This window comes from Lacerta agilis, chromosome 1, assembly GCF_009819535.1.
Source record: "Lacerta agilis isolate rLacAgi1 chromosome 1, rLacAgi1.pri, whole genome shotgun sequence".
NCBI classification, from domain to species: Eukaryota; Metazoa; Chordata; class Lepidosauria; order Squamata; family Lacertidae; genus Lacerta; species Lacerta agilis.
In genome coordinates, this window is record NC_046312.1 from 102,142,845 (window position 1) to 102,157,226 (window position 14,382).

A 14,382-nucleotide genomic window follows, 5' to 3' on the forward strand; every position below is an offset into this window, starting at 1 on the left:
AAAATTAATTTTTTCAAATAACATACTGTTTTTTAAAAAGAGTTTTTAGCACATGCTCGTGCTCATGGTGTAGTTCCCACAAAGTTGGCCACTGGAGAATCATTATGTGTTCTCATTTAGGTGATACAGTCTGCTAGCATATTTCTGTTCACATAAGCATCTGTTGCACCAAAAATAGAAGTTTTATTTTTGCAAATTTCTTCTGCATTACTCAGCCCTTAAGAATAATTCAAGGAGAACACTGGGTGATATTAAACTTAGCCATACTTTGAAATCAATGGACTTATGTCTATTGATTTTGATGGGGTCTATTCTGGTAATCACCCATTCACTTCATTGTATGATAGCTGCACTCTTCTCTTAAAGGAGAGTCAGTTTTTACTGTCCAATTATGATTGGAAGCTTGATAGGATTAGCAGTACAATAAATGCAATTACTATTTTAGCAGAACAAACTAGTGTATTATTTACCACTTGAGCTAAACTCTTCTTGGCAGGCAAGATCTTGCAAGTGTGCTGGGTACTTTGTGCTGTTGATATGGCAATACAAAACAACTACAGGTGACTGAAATGCTTGCCTATTTGATGTGCACTGTGATTGTGATGCCATGACAACTGTATGTGTGTGTGTGTGTGTGTGTGTGTATGTATATATATATATATATATATATATATATATATATATATATATATATATATCCTATAATGGATCAGGCCAAAGAGGGCAGGAGAGAAACCACAGAGCAGATGCCAAACACCAGTCCCAGGTTTTCTTGCTCAGCATTGGAAAGCCCATGCACCAAAGTGAGAAACAAGAGGCAGGCATAGCACTGCAGCTTGGATTTCCCACATTTCTTTGCTGTTCTGCAATAAATAGCAGGATTCACAGGTGTGGCAATAGCCATGCAGTAAGTAGAGGAACTGCAGTTGCTTTCTCCTGGAAGCCAGAGTGGCGGCCGGTAGCAACTGCTTCAATATGGAAGCAGCACAAAAAAATGTTTCAAATAATTAATAAATACATTCCATGGTGGAAAGGTCATGGCACGGAATGGTGCTTAAAGAAGACAAAACAATAATATAAAGTACCCAAAGCAACAAGTGGGTGAGTCAGGTCAACAGCAAAAGAAATTGAAGGAGTGCGTTAGGGAGAGCAGAGATGAAACATCTGAGTCATCAACATGCGTTCCATAATCTCTATGTAGCATGGTGGGGATGTTGTTGGAAAGGACCATAGCTCAGTGGTAGAGTATCTGCTTTGCATGCAGGAGGTCCCAGGTTCAATCTCCAGGTAGGGGTGGGAGAGACCCCTGCCTGAAACCATGGAGAGATGCTACCAGTCAGTGAAGACAGTACTGATATTGATCAATGTTCTCAGTCCATAAAAGGTAGCTTCCTATCCTCCTAAAATGGTGAGCGCACTATCAAAGCCTGGGGTGATGTAGAACGGGGATGGGGGAACCTGGTGCCCTCCAGATGTTGTAGGATCTTAGCCCCAGCCAGTATGGCTGGAGATGCTCAAAGATGATAGATGCTGTAGTCCAACACCATCTGGACCTCAGGCTCCTTGTTCCTGATGCAGAGTTGATATAGGATGGCAACCAAGGTTAGGGGGATGGACTAGAAGATCCTCAGGCTTCCTTCCAACTCTACAATTCTATGATTCTAAGATCTGTGAAGGCAAAGATCAATGTGATGAAGTGGGTATCTATGGGGGGGGGAGGGAGGCGATCTTTCAAGCAAACTGATCCAGAGCTGTTGAGGACTTTAGATACTAACAGTAACACCTTGAATTTGGCCTGGTAGCATGTTGACAGCTGGTGCAGGTTCCTGAGCAGGGCCATAGCATGCTGAGAAGGGCTCCCTCCTGTCAGCATGTGTGCAGCAGAATTCTACATTGTGATGTTTCCAGACAAGAGGCGGTTTGAGGGTGGCGTTACCGCTGCAGTCATGCTGGGTGCCGTGCTGCAGGGGGTGGCGAAACAATGCTGGGAGACGGGGGTGGTGGTGCCAACTTTTAGCATCACACAGGGTGCCGCTGAAATTTGAGAGCCCAGATTCCACCACTGTTCCAGACCAGCTACAGTTTCTTGACCTTATGATAAGTTGTAGCGCTATCAATCTGCTGAAGCATGTAGATCTCATCAGCGGCTATTTCACGTTCAGTGTTGCAAACAGCAGGTCAATGAGGCTGCGACCAGCTGACTAGGCGGAACAATAGGAACAACAGCTGGGAAAGTCACCTTGCAGAATTGTGGCTATGGACCTGGGAGGATGAGCAGCAGGCTGTAGATTTTTATTATTGGGTGTTATGAATTTAAAAACCCCAGTAATTAAGTTAAATGATATTAACTCCTAAAATTTACAGTCTATATTTTGGAAGTCTATAGTTATTACTGTTGAGTGCAGACACTCCTTCCACAACATTATGTAGCTTTTAGTATTCCGCTTTTCAGCTTCCCCTTCTGGAAACAAGCCTAGTAAGTGATAATGATGAAAATTATAAATAGTAAAGGCTGCATGTTGTTGGTTTCCATTTTCCACTTCAGTTCTGCAGGATTAGTTTGGAAAACGTTGCTCCTTAAAAATCTGGTGCCCGTGTAAAATAAAAATCCTATTTTTATTACTTATTAATTTTCTATACTGCCCTTTATCTGAGGATCTCAGGGAAGTTTGTAAAAAAATACTTAACATAGCAACAAACAAAAACAATTATGCATGTGTGCACCCAGTTTAAAAGGTAATAGATTATTAAATTATCCAAAGGTGTGGGAGAAGATGAAAGTTTTTGTCTTGTGCATAAAGATATGCAATGAAGGCACTAGGAGAGCCTCCCTGGGGAGAGCATTTCAGAAGCAGGGAACCACTACAGAAAAGGCCCATTTTTGTGTTGCCACCCTTCGGAGCTCTCATTCCAAATTCTTTTGGATACCCCCCCCCCATTACAAATATTTTATATCAACAATGTTTCTCTATATTCTGGCCTTGCACTTTAGCGTTAACTTATTGTTATTCAGGCTAAAAAATCAAAGCCTTCCCTCAGCGTTCCTATTCCTAGATTGACTGACAGTAGAATGACTCATCCATAGTCATAGAATTGTAGAGTTGGAAGGGACCATGAGGGTCATCTAATCTAACTGCCTGCAATGCAGGAATCTTCTGTCCAATGTGGGGCTTGAACCAATGACTGAGCTTAAGAGTCTCATGCTCTTGGACTGCTCCCCTGCCCTAAAGATTTTTGTTATTTCTACAAACCAGGTGTTGCCCTGAGGTTGCTAAGACCGCTCTCTGTTCATGTGGATGGTGATTAACTCATGATGAGGAATAACGCATGCTTTTCTAAGGTTCAAATCTTGACACTAATTCTCTGCTTTTCTCTTTCTGCTAAGTCCTTCCAAATTTCTGTCTTACCTAGATCTTTCTTATTGGCTGTTTTGGGGTCTTAGATGAAAGAGGCAGCCTAGTTTCCAAGCATACTGAATTCTCTTCAGCAGTAGAGGATGGTGGAACCTAAACCTGGTAGAGCATCTAGAAGGTCACGTGGGTGGTGTCATCAAAATTTTATTCAACCGTCAGTCAGAAAACAAGGATTTATCCATACAAAAATTAAAACGACTAAGCATCTAAAGGAACATGACACTTAAGCCAGCAATAAAAGTAGATTATACATTTAGACCCATGTCAATGCTGTCAATTATAACCTTACGGCGCTTAAGGGCCAAAAAAAAAAAAAAGGAATTTGGCCACCAAAGATGCTGTTGGTCCAGTAAAGTTATTCAGCAAAAACAAAACATGTTTTTCTCTGTCTACAGGACTAGGTTGGGATAGCAGTGGAGCTATAAAATTTTGTCTAAGGTCTATATAAAATGGGCAGATCAGAAGAATATGTTCAGTTGACTCGACCACTCCCAAGGCACAGGGAGAAAATCAAGCTGGTATTCATACTGGAAACGCAGAATTGTGTCCCGAAGCCGTTGACCAAATTTTATTCCAATATCTCAATCTTTAAGAGAGATTATGCACTGTAAACAAATTTACCAGCTAGAGAATACTAACTGGGTGAATTAATAGCTCTTATCTCAATGAACACTGTAAGCATGCAATAAACCTATGCATTCATATTGAATGCTAACTCTATGCACAGCTTATGTTCTTTGAAAAGCAAGTTTAATTTTGTATTCTGGGCTTTCATCTTTTATACTGAGAACTGTTGCCTTTGCTGGCAAATATCCATGGTGTGGCATTTTTCTCTATCTCTGTTTATGTGGATTTGACTTATGTGACCTCATGGAATTAGAAAATTGATATTGATTTATTAGAACAGTGGTTACAGATCATCATTACTTAATTTAATCCTATGGGGGCAGGGAATAGAGCATATATATTTACCATAAAAAAGAAGTGTGGGCATTTATCAGATTTTGTAAAGCTATATGTTTTTCCAACACTTTTATTTCTTCATACCCTGCTATGGTTGTTTTGTCTGCAATGATGTCTTCTTTGCAAGAATCTGAGCCTTAGGGCAGATTTCCCATGTGAAGATGTCTTCAAAATTTAATCTACGTAAGAACCCGCCTCACAGGGATAATTCCCAGCTGCCTGCAGATATGATTATTTCCAAAGATGCATATAATGTTGCTAAGTCACAAGGTGCAGCGATGTAATTAAACTATATGTAATGGAAAATTAAAGTGATAAACAATTAAGGGATTGAAACCCAAAAGAATTCAGCTCACATACATTTGCATAAAAGGTCAATATTTCACCATGTAATGAGGATCAGAATCTTAAGATGATGGTGATGATGATTTTATTCATTAAATTTTATACTGCCCTTCATCTGAGGATCACAGGGTGGTTTAAAATATAAAACCACAAAAATACAGGAAAACACATTTTAACAAGTTGCATCAAGAATATGCAGGCCCTTCATGAATAATAGGAAGCAATGTTACACAGCAGTTTTATTGGCTTACAGTTTGTTTCCAAGCACAATGCAAAGTTCTGGTTATAAAGCCCTAGCTTTGGAAGAGGTTACCTGTGAGTCTGCCCAAGCACAGATTTTCCAGAGAGGCCTTCTATTGACCCCACTAACATCTGAGCCTAAATAGAACAGGCACCCTAAGGGACTTTGCTCATGGATTCCATATAACCTTTTCTGAACTAAAGAAAATGTTCTATGTTGATAATGCATTGTAAACAAGTCCTCTTTCATAAACGCTGCATCACTTTCGCTCTGACGCGTAGCTATGCTTAACTTTTGAAAGTATAGCTTATTACTTTCATATTACAGGTGGGTAGCCATGTTGGTCTGAAGTATCTGAAGAAGTGTGCATGCACACGAAAGCTCATACCAAGAACAAACTCAGTTGGTCTCTAAGGTGCTACTGGAAAGAATTTTCTATTTACTTTCATATTGGCATTCGGATCTCTTAGGAGTCACTCTTAGATACAATTGGAAATGCTAACGTCTTCAAGCCAATAAGGTATTTGTTAGTTTTTTCTGTTGTGAAAAATTCTCCTCTCCTCCAAGTTTAATTTCACCGAAATGAGTTTATACTACGATAATGTCATTGTTATTGGTGATTATGAGCTTGTTAATTTGCTCAAAGCATATCAGCAAAAGAAACTCAGAAAGAGCTAAAAATTGGAGCAAGCCAGAGTCTTAGCAAGGTCTGCTTAAAGGATCTTTCCAAAACAGCAGTGCTGCTGCAGTCATTACGACAACAATGCAGGGTTACTGATGCATTTCTAAGAATCCTTCTTACAGAAACCAGCTTACCAGCTTTGATCAAGAACAAAACCATCTCGAATAGTAATGTGAATTATTGGGCCCTTTTTCATTTTCTGAAGTAAACCTTTATCTCCTCACAAATCATTGCTAATCACAAAGCTATTTTACCACTTTTGTAATCCCTAACCACTGCCTGAACACAAAGGGAATTGTCATTCCATCTAATTTAGAAAAAGAAATATACATGTTCACGATCCACGGGCCAAACACTACATAATATTTTGGATATGTGAAGCCCTCACAGGTGCAATTCCATCTTGAAATCCATCTTTTCTGGTTCAGCTATATGTCAAGAAAAGTATTTCTGCCTTTAAAGATTTTGTACTGTTCTGTTGGCAGTACAATGCTGTAGAATTATTGCTGATAATTGACTTTAGTTGCACATGCTAGAAGTGATTCCATATGTATGCCCTGCTTTTAGGGACACTGCAACACAGATTTAGTCTTAAGGCTATACAGTGGTGCCTCGCAAGACGAAATTAATTCGTTCCGCGAGTCGTTTCGTATTGTGAAAATTTCGTCTTGCGAAGCACGGTTTCCCATAGGAATGCATTGTGCGGGGGGGGGGATCGCAAAACATTTTCGGCTTGCGAAGCATGACCATAGAAAAATTCGTCTTGAGAGTCACCTAAAAAACCGCAAACCCTTTCGTCTAGCGAGTTTTTAGTTGCACAAGCCATTCGTCTTGCGAGGTACCACTGTACAAGCAGTTCACCATTCTTAAGCATGCATATTGCAGCCCAAGGTGCATTGTACTAGGTGAGATATTGGCTGTTCTCAGGAATGTGTGTAAATAGAATGTTTGTTGCCTGGCCCTACTTATGTTAAAATACATTTCCTCAATGAAACATTGAGAGTAATGCAGATTCCAGTAAGTCTGCTTGCAGATTCATAAACCCAGTGCTTTTTTCTGGGGGTAGGCCTACGCAGGGGTATGCATACCCCTAAACATCTGAAGAAGTGTGCATGCACATGAAAGCTCATACCAAGAACAAACTCAGTTGGTCTCTAAGGTGCTACTGGAAAGAATTTTCTATTTTGTTTCCTCTAAACATTTTGTGAATCTTTGTACTTTTTGTGAATCTTTGTACTTTTGTCCATTTACTGTATTTATTTCCCCCGATTTGAACTATAAAATGGTGATTTTATTAAGTTAAAATGAGAGTACCCCGAAACTTTTTTTAAAAGCCCTGCATGAACCTTAAAAACCCCAAATTTCAAATAAAAACATTCTCTTAATATTATACTGTATAACATATGAAAATAGGTACAGTTGTCTTATAAGTGAGAGAGTGCTTCTTCATAGTGTGGTGGTGGCCCAAAGGGCCACAATAAATGTGATAATGTGTACCCCTGGAAATCCTTGAGTGTGCTTCTATTAGAGAAGTTATGGTAACCTGTTGCTTTAAGAAACTGATGATTTTGCAAGTTGCCGGGCCCCATTGGGGCAGAAATACAGCTAATATGTGCATCAAATCAGCTGAAAGCTAGAACATCAATTGCTACATGGTGCAAATGGCTACACTTAACACAGGTTCACAACAGGCATATTAATACAATGTAACATATCATGGTGAGAATCAACAATGAATCAGCAAAATTGCCAGTGCTTATTGCACATACATGACTGGTGAAAATTGAAATGCTTTGTTTGAAACTTTATAAATACCACTGCCTGGGCAGGGTTGCAGTTTTGCAGAACGATCTGACTGTAACTTATTGCTTTGCAATAATGTTGGACTACTAACCCCCCAAGCTTCTGGGTTTTATTGGCATAAACTCAGGAGATAAGCCATTCTTGGCTTACAACAATAGTGTGATAGGAAGCACACTGCTGCCGCCATTGGGTTGCAAGTCATGCTGAGAATGGACCCACTGACATGAGGTAGATCCAAGTAGCAGGTTTCCCTGTCAGAACCCCATGCAAGGAGTGCTGCTAACCCAACAGGGCTTTGCTCCTCTCTTTCCCTGTTTCCCCACCTGATTGGCTTGAGTGGGTTGGGAGAACATACAAGATAGTGTATGGGGGTGGGGGGAAAATTCTTCCGTCAGGCAAGGAGAAATGCTTGTGATGATTGAGTGGGGTCTCTTTAGCGTTACACTGAATTGCCACCCACTGGACCTTAGTTACGTCTTTTAATTTATATGGGTGGGATCCAGCCAACTTCTTATCTCTGTGGACTTTTTGAGTCCACGGCTCCCTTGACCAACTACATTATTTCTGTGGCACCCCTGTGGGGCTCAGGAGCCCAGTTACGTCACCCCTTGCCTGAAGAGCTGGCAGCCTCTCACACTTTCCCGAACACCCTTCCTTGTGGAGTGTTCCCTCAGCCTCCTCTCCTCTCCTCTCTCCCCTTAACACTGGACACTACCAATTGACTCCAGTGGCTAACACAACCCAAGAAAAATGTTTGGAGGGTAACTTTAAGCCTACTATTAAAAAAACCCCAAACCCTACCATTTTACAGTTCAATAGTACAACCCTATGCATTATTTCCATGTGTGAAAATACAGCAAAACCACGGTAGAAGTTGCACGCAAATTACTGACGGAACCAAGTGCCAAGCTCACACAGAATGGACTCAGATCTGTCTTCATGCAGTGACCTGGGATTTAAACACAGCAGCCGTGCCCTCTATTGGTAGAGCCTAATTGTCTGAATTGTGTTGTTAAAGCACCATTAGCTATGCTCTTTGTATTTGTAGACACTGCATATAAACATTTTATCAGTGAAACATCTGCTTGTTTCATTTTTAGGTGCTAAATGAGCATTCAGCTCTTGTTCTGCACAACATGTAAGAACTGAATTTAAATCAGTGATTTGGATACTAAAGCTCTTTATCACGACTTTCCATTTTTAATCTCAAAGAAATGTTATGCAAAACAGTGTGCTGGGTGTTGCTTTTTTGAAAGAGTACTGTACAGTAGCGATGGGATTTGTTTCTGGTGGTTGCACATGTACATTACTTATTTCTACGCTTCATTTGGTATATTCCACAAATACTCTTCCAAGAAATCTTCTGTTATTATCCCTTCTTACATATAAGTTGTGCCACATGTTTAACAATGGGATGCAGGGCTTTTAGACTGTACGTGGGCAGAAATATGAGAAATGTAATATGCGCAAGAAATAGATGACAAAGACCGCACAACTTGAGTACACTTATTTCGGAGGAAAGTCCCTTGAATTTCCAGGTAAGCATACATAAATAACATTGCAATGAAAAAGACTCCAATTTGGCAGCTATCAGAATCATGCAAATAATAATAATAATAATAATAATAATAATAATAATAATAATAATCATTATTATTTACGGTATACCCCGCCCATCTGGCTGGATTTCCCCAGCCACTCTGGGCGGCTTCCAACAAAAATAAAAATACATTAAAATATCACACATTAAAAGCTTCTCTAAACAGGGCTGCCTTCAGATGTCCTCTAAATGTCTGCTAGTTGTCTATCTCTTTGACATCTGAGAGAGAGTTCCACAGGGCGGGCGCCACTACCGAGAAGGCCTTCTGCCTGGTTCCCTGTAGTTTTGCTTCTCGCAGTGAGGGAACCGACAGAAGGCCCTCGGCGCTGGATCTCAGTGTCCGGGCAGAACGATGGGGGTGGAGACGCTCCTTCAGGTATACAGGACCGAGGCCGTTTAGGGCTTTAAAGGTCAACACCAACACTTTGAATTGTGCTCGGAACCCCCCAAAAGCAGAATAATTAATAACTGTATGGGATATAAAGAAATACATTTAGGTAAAATATGAAATGTGAACTGAGTTCAGTGACCAATAATTTGTTTTCTAATAGCATATATGAATATTTTGGCAATGGACTCATTGAATGATCAGAGATTGTTGAATGTGACCAATGGCTGTTGTTTCATACCTCTAATGTGTTGTATGTTTGTTTAAAACAGACATGTAACCAAAAGGCAAATCGGAGATAAAAAGGGAGAGGCAAAAGTCATCATCTGTTCACTTTTGTGACATTTGAACAGCTTGTGAATTAAGGTAAGTGGAATGAAACTAGCTGGCCTTCTCCTCTGCTGTGATATAGTGTTAATTTGAGGTATAGGAGCTTTATCATGGCAGCCTCCATAGTCTCACCCCCAAGCCCGTGGTTCTGCTCTCAAGGAGTATCCAGGAAGGCAGAAAACAGTGTTGATCTATTTCTCTCTCTCTCTCTAAACAGCATGTGCAGTGGTACCTCGGGTTACAAACACTTCAGGTTACAGACTCCTCTAGCCTGGAAGTAGCACCTCAGGTTAAGAACTTTACCTCAGGATGAGAACAGAAATCGCGCGGCAGCAGCGGGAGGCCCCATTAGCTAAAGTGGTACCTCAGGTTAAGAACGGACCTCCGGAATGAATTAAGTTCGTAACCAGAGGTACCACTGTAATAGGATCAGTATGTCTACAGTTCATGCAAAGGAACTGCACTTGTTGAAACTCAACCTTTATTTAGAAAGGCAAGCTATCTTGCAAAAAAGTGTAACTATACAAAGTACTAGTGTGAAGGACCTGTAGTATTCAGCCTCTGCTTGGTATTTTCCTCACATGAATCTGTATCAAACAAACTTGAAAGGCTCATTATTCCTTCATTCAGTTGCCAAAGCAAGGAAAGTCCATTCACTATCCTAGTGCCGCACCAGATGATGTTGTCACTCCTGCTCTGGGGAGGAAAAAAAAAGTCATTGAATACTAGCCCCATATTTCCCCTCCACTAAACCTCCTACATCCTGATTCGAAGCCACTGTGGGAATCAGAATGTGGATTAGATGAGTGTTTTGGCTGATGCAGCAGGACCCATCTTAAATTGTTCTCCTGTAACTATGCTGTAACTATGCTGTAGCTGGAGTACGACAAGGCTGTATATTGTCTCCCTGCTTATTTAACTTATATGCGGAATTCATCATGCGAAAGGCTGGACTGGATGAATCCCAAACCGGAATTAAGATTGCCGGAAGAAATATCAACAACCTCAGATATGCTGATGACACAACCTTGATGGCAGAAAGTGAGGAGGAATTAAAGAACCTTTTAATGAGGGTGAAAGAGGAGAGCGCAAAATATGGTCTGAAGCTCAACATCCAAAAAAAAAAAAAAAACTAAGATCATGGCCCCTGTCCCATCACCTCCTGGCAAATAGAAGGGGAAGAAATGGAGGCAGTGAGAGATTTTACTTTCTTGGGCTCCATGATCACTGCAGATGGTGACAGCAGTCACGAAATTAAGACGCCTGCTTCTTGGGAGGAAAGCAATGACAAACCTAGACAGCATCTTAAAAAGCAGAGACATCACCTTGCCGACAAAGGTCTGTATAGTTAAAGCTATGGTTTTCTCAGTAGTAATGTATGGAAGGGAGAGCTGGACCATAAAGAAGACTGATTGCCGAAGAATTGATGCTTTTGAATTATGGTGCTGGAGGAGACTCTTGAGAGTCCCATGGACTGCAAGAAGATCAAACTTATCCATCCTCAAAGAAATCGGCCCTGAGTGCTCACTGGAAGGGCAGATCCTGAAGTTGAGGCTCCAGTACTTTGGCCACCTCATGAGAAGAGATGACTCCCTGGAAAAGACCCTGATGTTGGGAAGGGGACGACAGAGGATGAGGTGGTTGGACAGTGTTCTGGAAGCGACTGGCATGAGTTTGGCCAAACTGCGGGAGGCAATGGAGGATAGGGGTGCCTGGCGTGCTCTGGTCCATGGGGTTACGAAGAGTCGGACACGACTGAACGACTGAACAACAAACTATGCTGTAAATGGTGAATGGGAAAACTGGGAGGAGATGAGCAGGGAGCTGACATATATATATATATATATATATATATAATGAGGAAAAGTAGAAAAAAATTCTTATACTCCACTTTTTCCCACCAGGTGGGCTCAAAGAAGCTCAAAGATGATGTCCACATCTTAAAAATACATCAACAGTGTGCAATTATTGACAGGTGAAGCAAGATCTGCAAAAGAAAAAACACTATACTGTATCTAAGAAAACCATATAAAGGAACAGCATAAGGTACGTATTTATTTATTTATTTACCGGTATTTATTTGTAGAGATTTCTATATTGCGTCAACATATAAAATACCAGTGTGGTGTATATTTTAAGACATGAAAGCATATATAATATAAAACGCGTAAAAACAGTGGGGCATCAAGATGGCTGTGTGATGCTACAAAGAAAGTTTGCAAGACTAAGTAAGTAAACTACAGGCATTCCGATGAACACCTTCTAACGCAGCTATGTTTTAATCAAATGCCTGAAGGAATGCAGTGTCAGGACCTGAGAGATATCACTTGGGTGGACTTTACAGCACCATCCAAAAGGCTCTGCTTCTAGGAGCCACCCCATCACACCATCAATGGCCTCAGATGTTGGTCTGAGCATATGGGGAGGTTAAGTCACGGGTACCTTTGTGGAGCCTAAATTCTGCAGTCATGTTTGATAGACAAGACTACTTGGAAGGAGGTCTTGGTTGTATCTGCTTATGGGCCAAGGGGAGAGAATGTGCAGAGGGCTTTCAAAAAAAGGCCACTTTGATGTTTAAAATGGCATCCAGTCAAAAAAGGTGTGACGCACATGTCAATATGCTAGGATCTGAAAGCAATTCATGTGTATAATACAGTACTAGCAGCATTCAGAAGAGATCGCTAATTTGATGTTTTGAAACGTGCATGAGGTTGCCACACAATCAGTCTTAGAGACCCTTCAACCCATGCAGTGACACCCTCAAGTCTCATGGGAAGAGATGACACCCAAAAGGGTGGTTCCCTTTCGGTGTCACCACCTTCCTGTGTGCTCTTCCTCCCCAGGTTATCGCCACAGAGGTTTCCCTGTACTAAAGAGTTTGTGCCCCACAGGGGGAAAAAGTCTCATCCGCGCTGGCCCCTATTTTCTACCCCAAATTCCCCTTCTATCTGCCTTTCTGGCTGCCGCTCTCACTCTTCCTTCTCTGTTTGGGCCCACAGCAGACTTTAGGGCTAGCATCACCTCTCCTCCATTTGTGCTTTGGTCCCACAGCGTGATAATTATAACCCACATTACTATGTGCTTTGTGTCAAGAAAGTCTATTTTAATTGAGAAGGCGAACATATACGGAACCACTTATCCATGCCTGGGTCTGATGGAGCAGTGCTGCTGCTGCAGTGCTGGAATTTTGCAGCATTTCTTTATTTCTTTGATGAAATTAAGGAACTGGGTAGCTTCTGGTGCAATGTTTGCAACAGGCAGAGTGACCAAAAAAAGGGGGGCAGCTACCCAGAAACTGGCAAGATCTCAATATTATTATTATTATTACTATTAGGCAGGATTGGACTTCCACCAGCAGCACCCCCTCAATCCCTACATTGGGTGACTCTGCTCTGCATTGGCGGGCGTCTAATCCTTTTCCACTTCAAGCTTCCCCTGTGCACACATTTCGATCTATGCAACCCCCCCCCCCCATAAGTGCCATTGCTCCGCCGTACAAGCTGGCAAACACCGGCCTCCTGGGCGACCGCCGTGGCTTCTCTCTTTCTCTCTCCCCGGGAGCGAGGTCTGCCACGGGGGGCGAAGTGGGTGTGTGCGCGCGGGGCAGCGGAGACGGGGCCTCGGGGCCAAAGCCAGGTGGTGGGCGAGGCGAGGGCGCCCGGGGTAGGGCAAGGAGGGGTGGCCTTTGAGATTCTCGACGCCGACGCCTCCTTCGGCCCCTCGGCGAGAAATGAAGGGTCGCAACGGTGCGGGCGGCGGGAAAAGAAGGCAAGGGGCAGGCGGGGCTATAGGAGAAGGTCTGCAGATGACCGCAGGCAGTAACTCACGCGCGCAGCCAGAGACGTCTTCTGCCACCGCCGCCGCCGCCTCGCCAACTCCCGCCTCCCACGAGCATGAGGAGGGGGGAGAAACCCACGCGAGTCGTTTCCTCCGCGCAGGCTGAAGGGCGGCTGAGCGAGAGAACAACGTGGATTGATCCATTCGCTTAGTGCTGAGCGGGTGGAAGGGAGGGGGGAAGGCGAAAAAGCAGCCTCGAGAGGGGAAGGACTCTCTCTCTCTCTCTCCCCGCCCCCCCTCTTTTTTTAATGTTATTTTTACACGCAGCTCCTTCGGCGGCGAAGAAGCCGTAGGAACGGGTGGCAGCAGAACCGCGGCTGCTGCGCCCAAGTTGGTGGCAAGGCGCCGCTAAGGGACTCTTCTCCTTCTCCCTCCCTCGGGGACGCACGCCATACGCGGCGCGCACCCACTGAGCAACTCCTCAGGCGCGACGAGGCAGCTCGCTCTCGGGGTGTTTTTTGTCCCCCGTCCCCCCCCCGTCCCGCTTCTGAGGGAAGGAAGGACGGCAAGAGGAGCAGGAGGAGGCTGGTGGGGAAGAAGAGGACCTGCCCAGCGATGCCTTTGTGCCCGCGAGAGGCGAGGAAAGGGCGCCAAAAAGCGGCCGCCCGCCTGGCGGACTGCGGCTAGTTTGCGCCGAATCCGCCGCCTCTCTTCTCCCCCCCCCCCCGCGCAACTTCCAGGAGCGGATTAGCAAGATGAGGACGATGCCTGATTGAGCTCCCTGCTGCTGGAAGGTAAAAAGATAATGTGATGGTGATACCTCTGCTCCTCCCTGTACGT

The 14,382-nt window shown here is 43.1% G+C and overlaps 1 protein-coding gene across 4 annotated transcripts in view; it reads left to right on the forward strand.

Annotated features, from left to right (window-relative positions):
* Nucleotides 1-9,785: 9,785 nt before the first annotated feature.
* KCNJ3 (potassium inwardly rectifying channel subfamily J member 3) overlaps nucleotides 9,786-14,382 on the forward strand; it is a 102,851-nt gene continuing 98,254 nt past the window's right edge. For 2 of the 4 annotated variants that reach the window (XM_033165171.1, XM_033165164.1), the window contains exon 1: nucleotides 14,078-14,336. The gene's annotated coding sequence lies outside the window, so the exon portion shown is untranslated. Of the gene's footprint in view, nucleotides 9,802-14,077; nucleotides 14,337-14,382 lie in introns of those variants that run through there. The other 2 variants (XM_033165155.1, XM_033165148.1) reach the window with 2 other exon arrangements.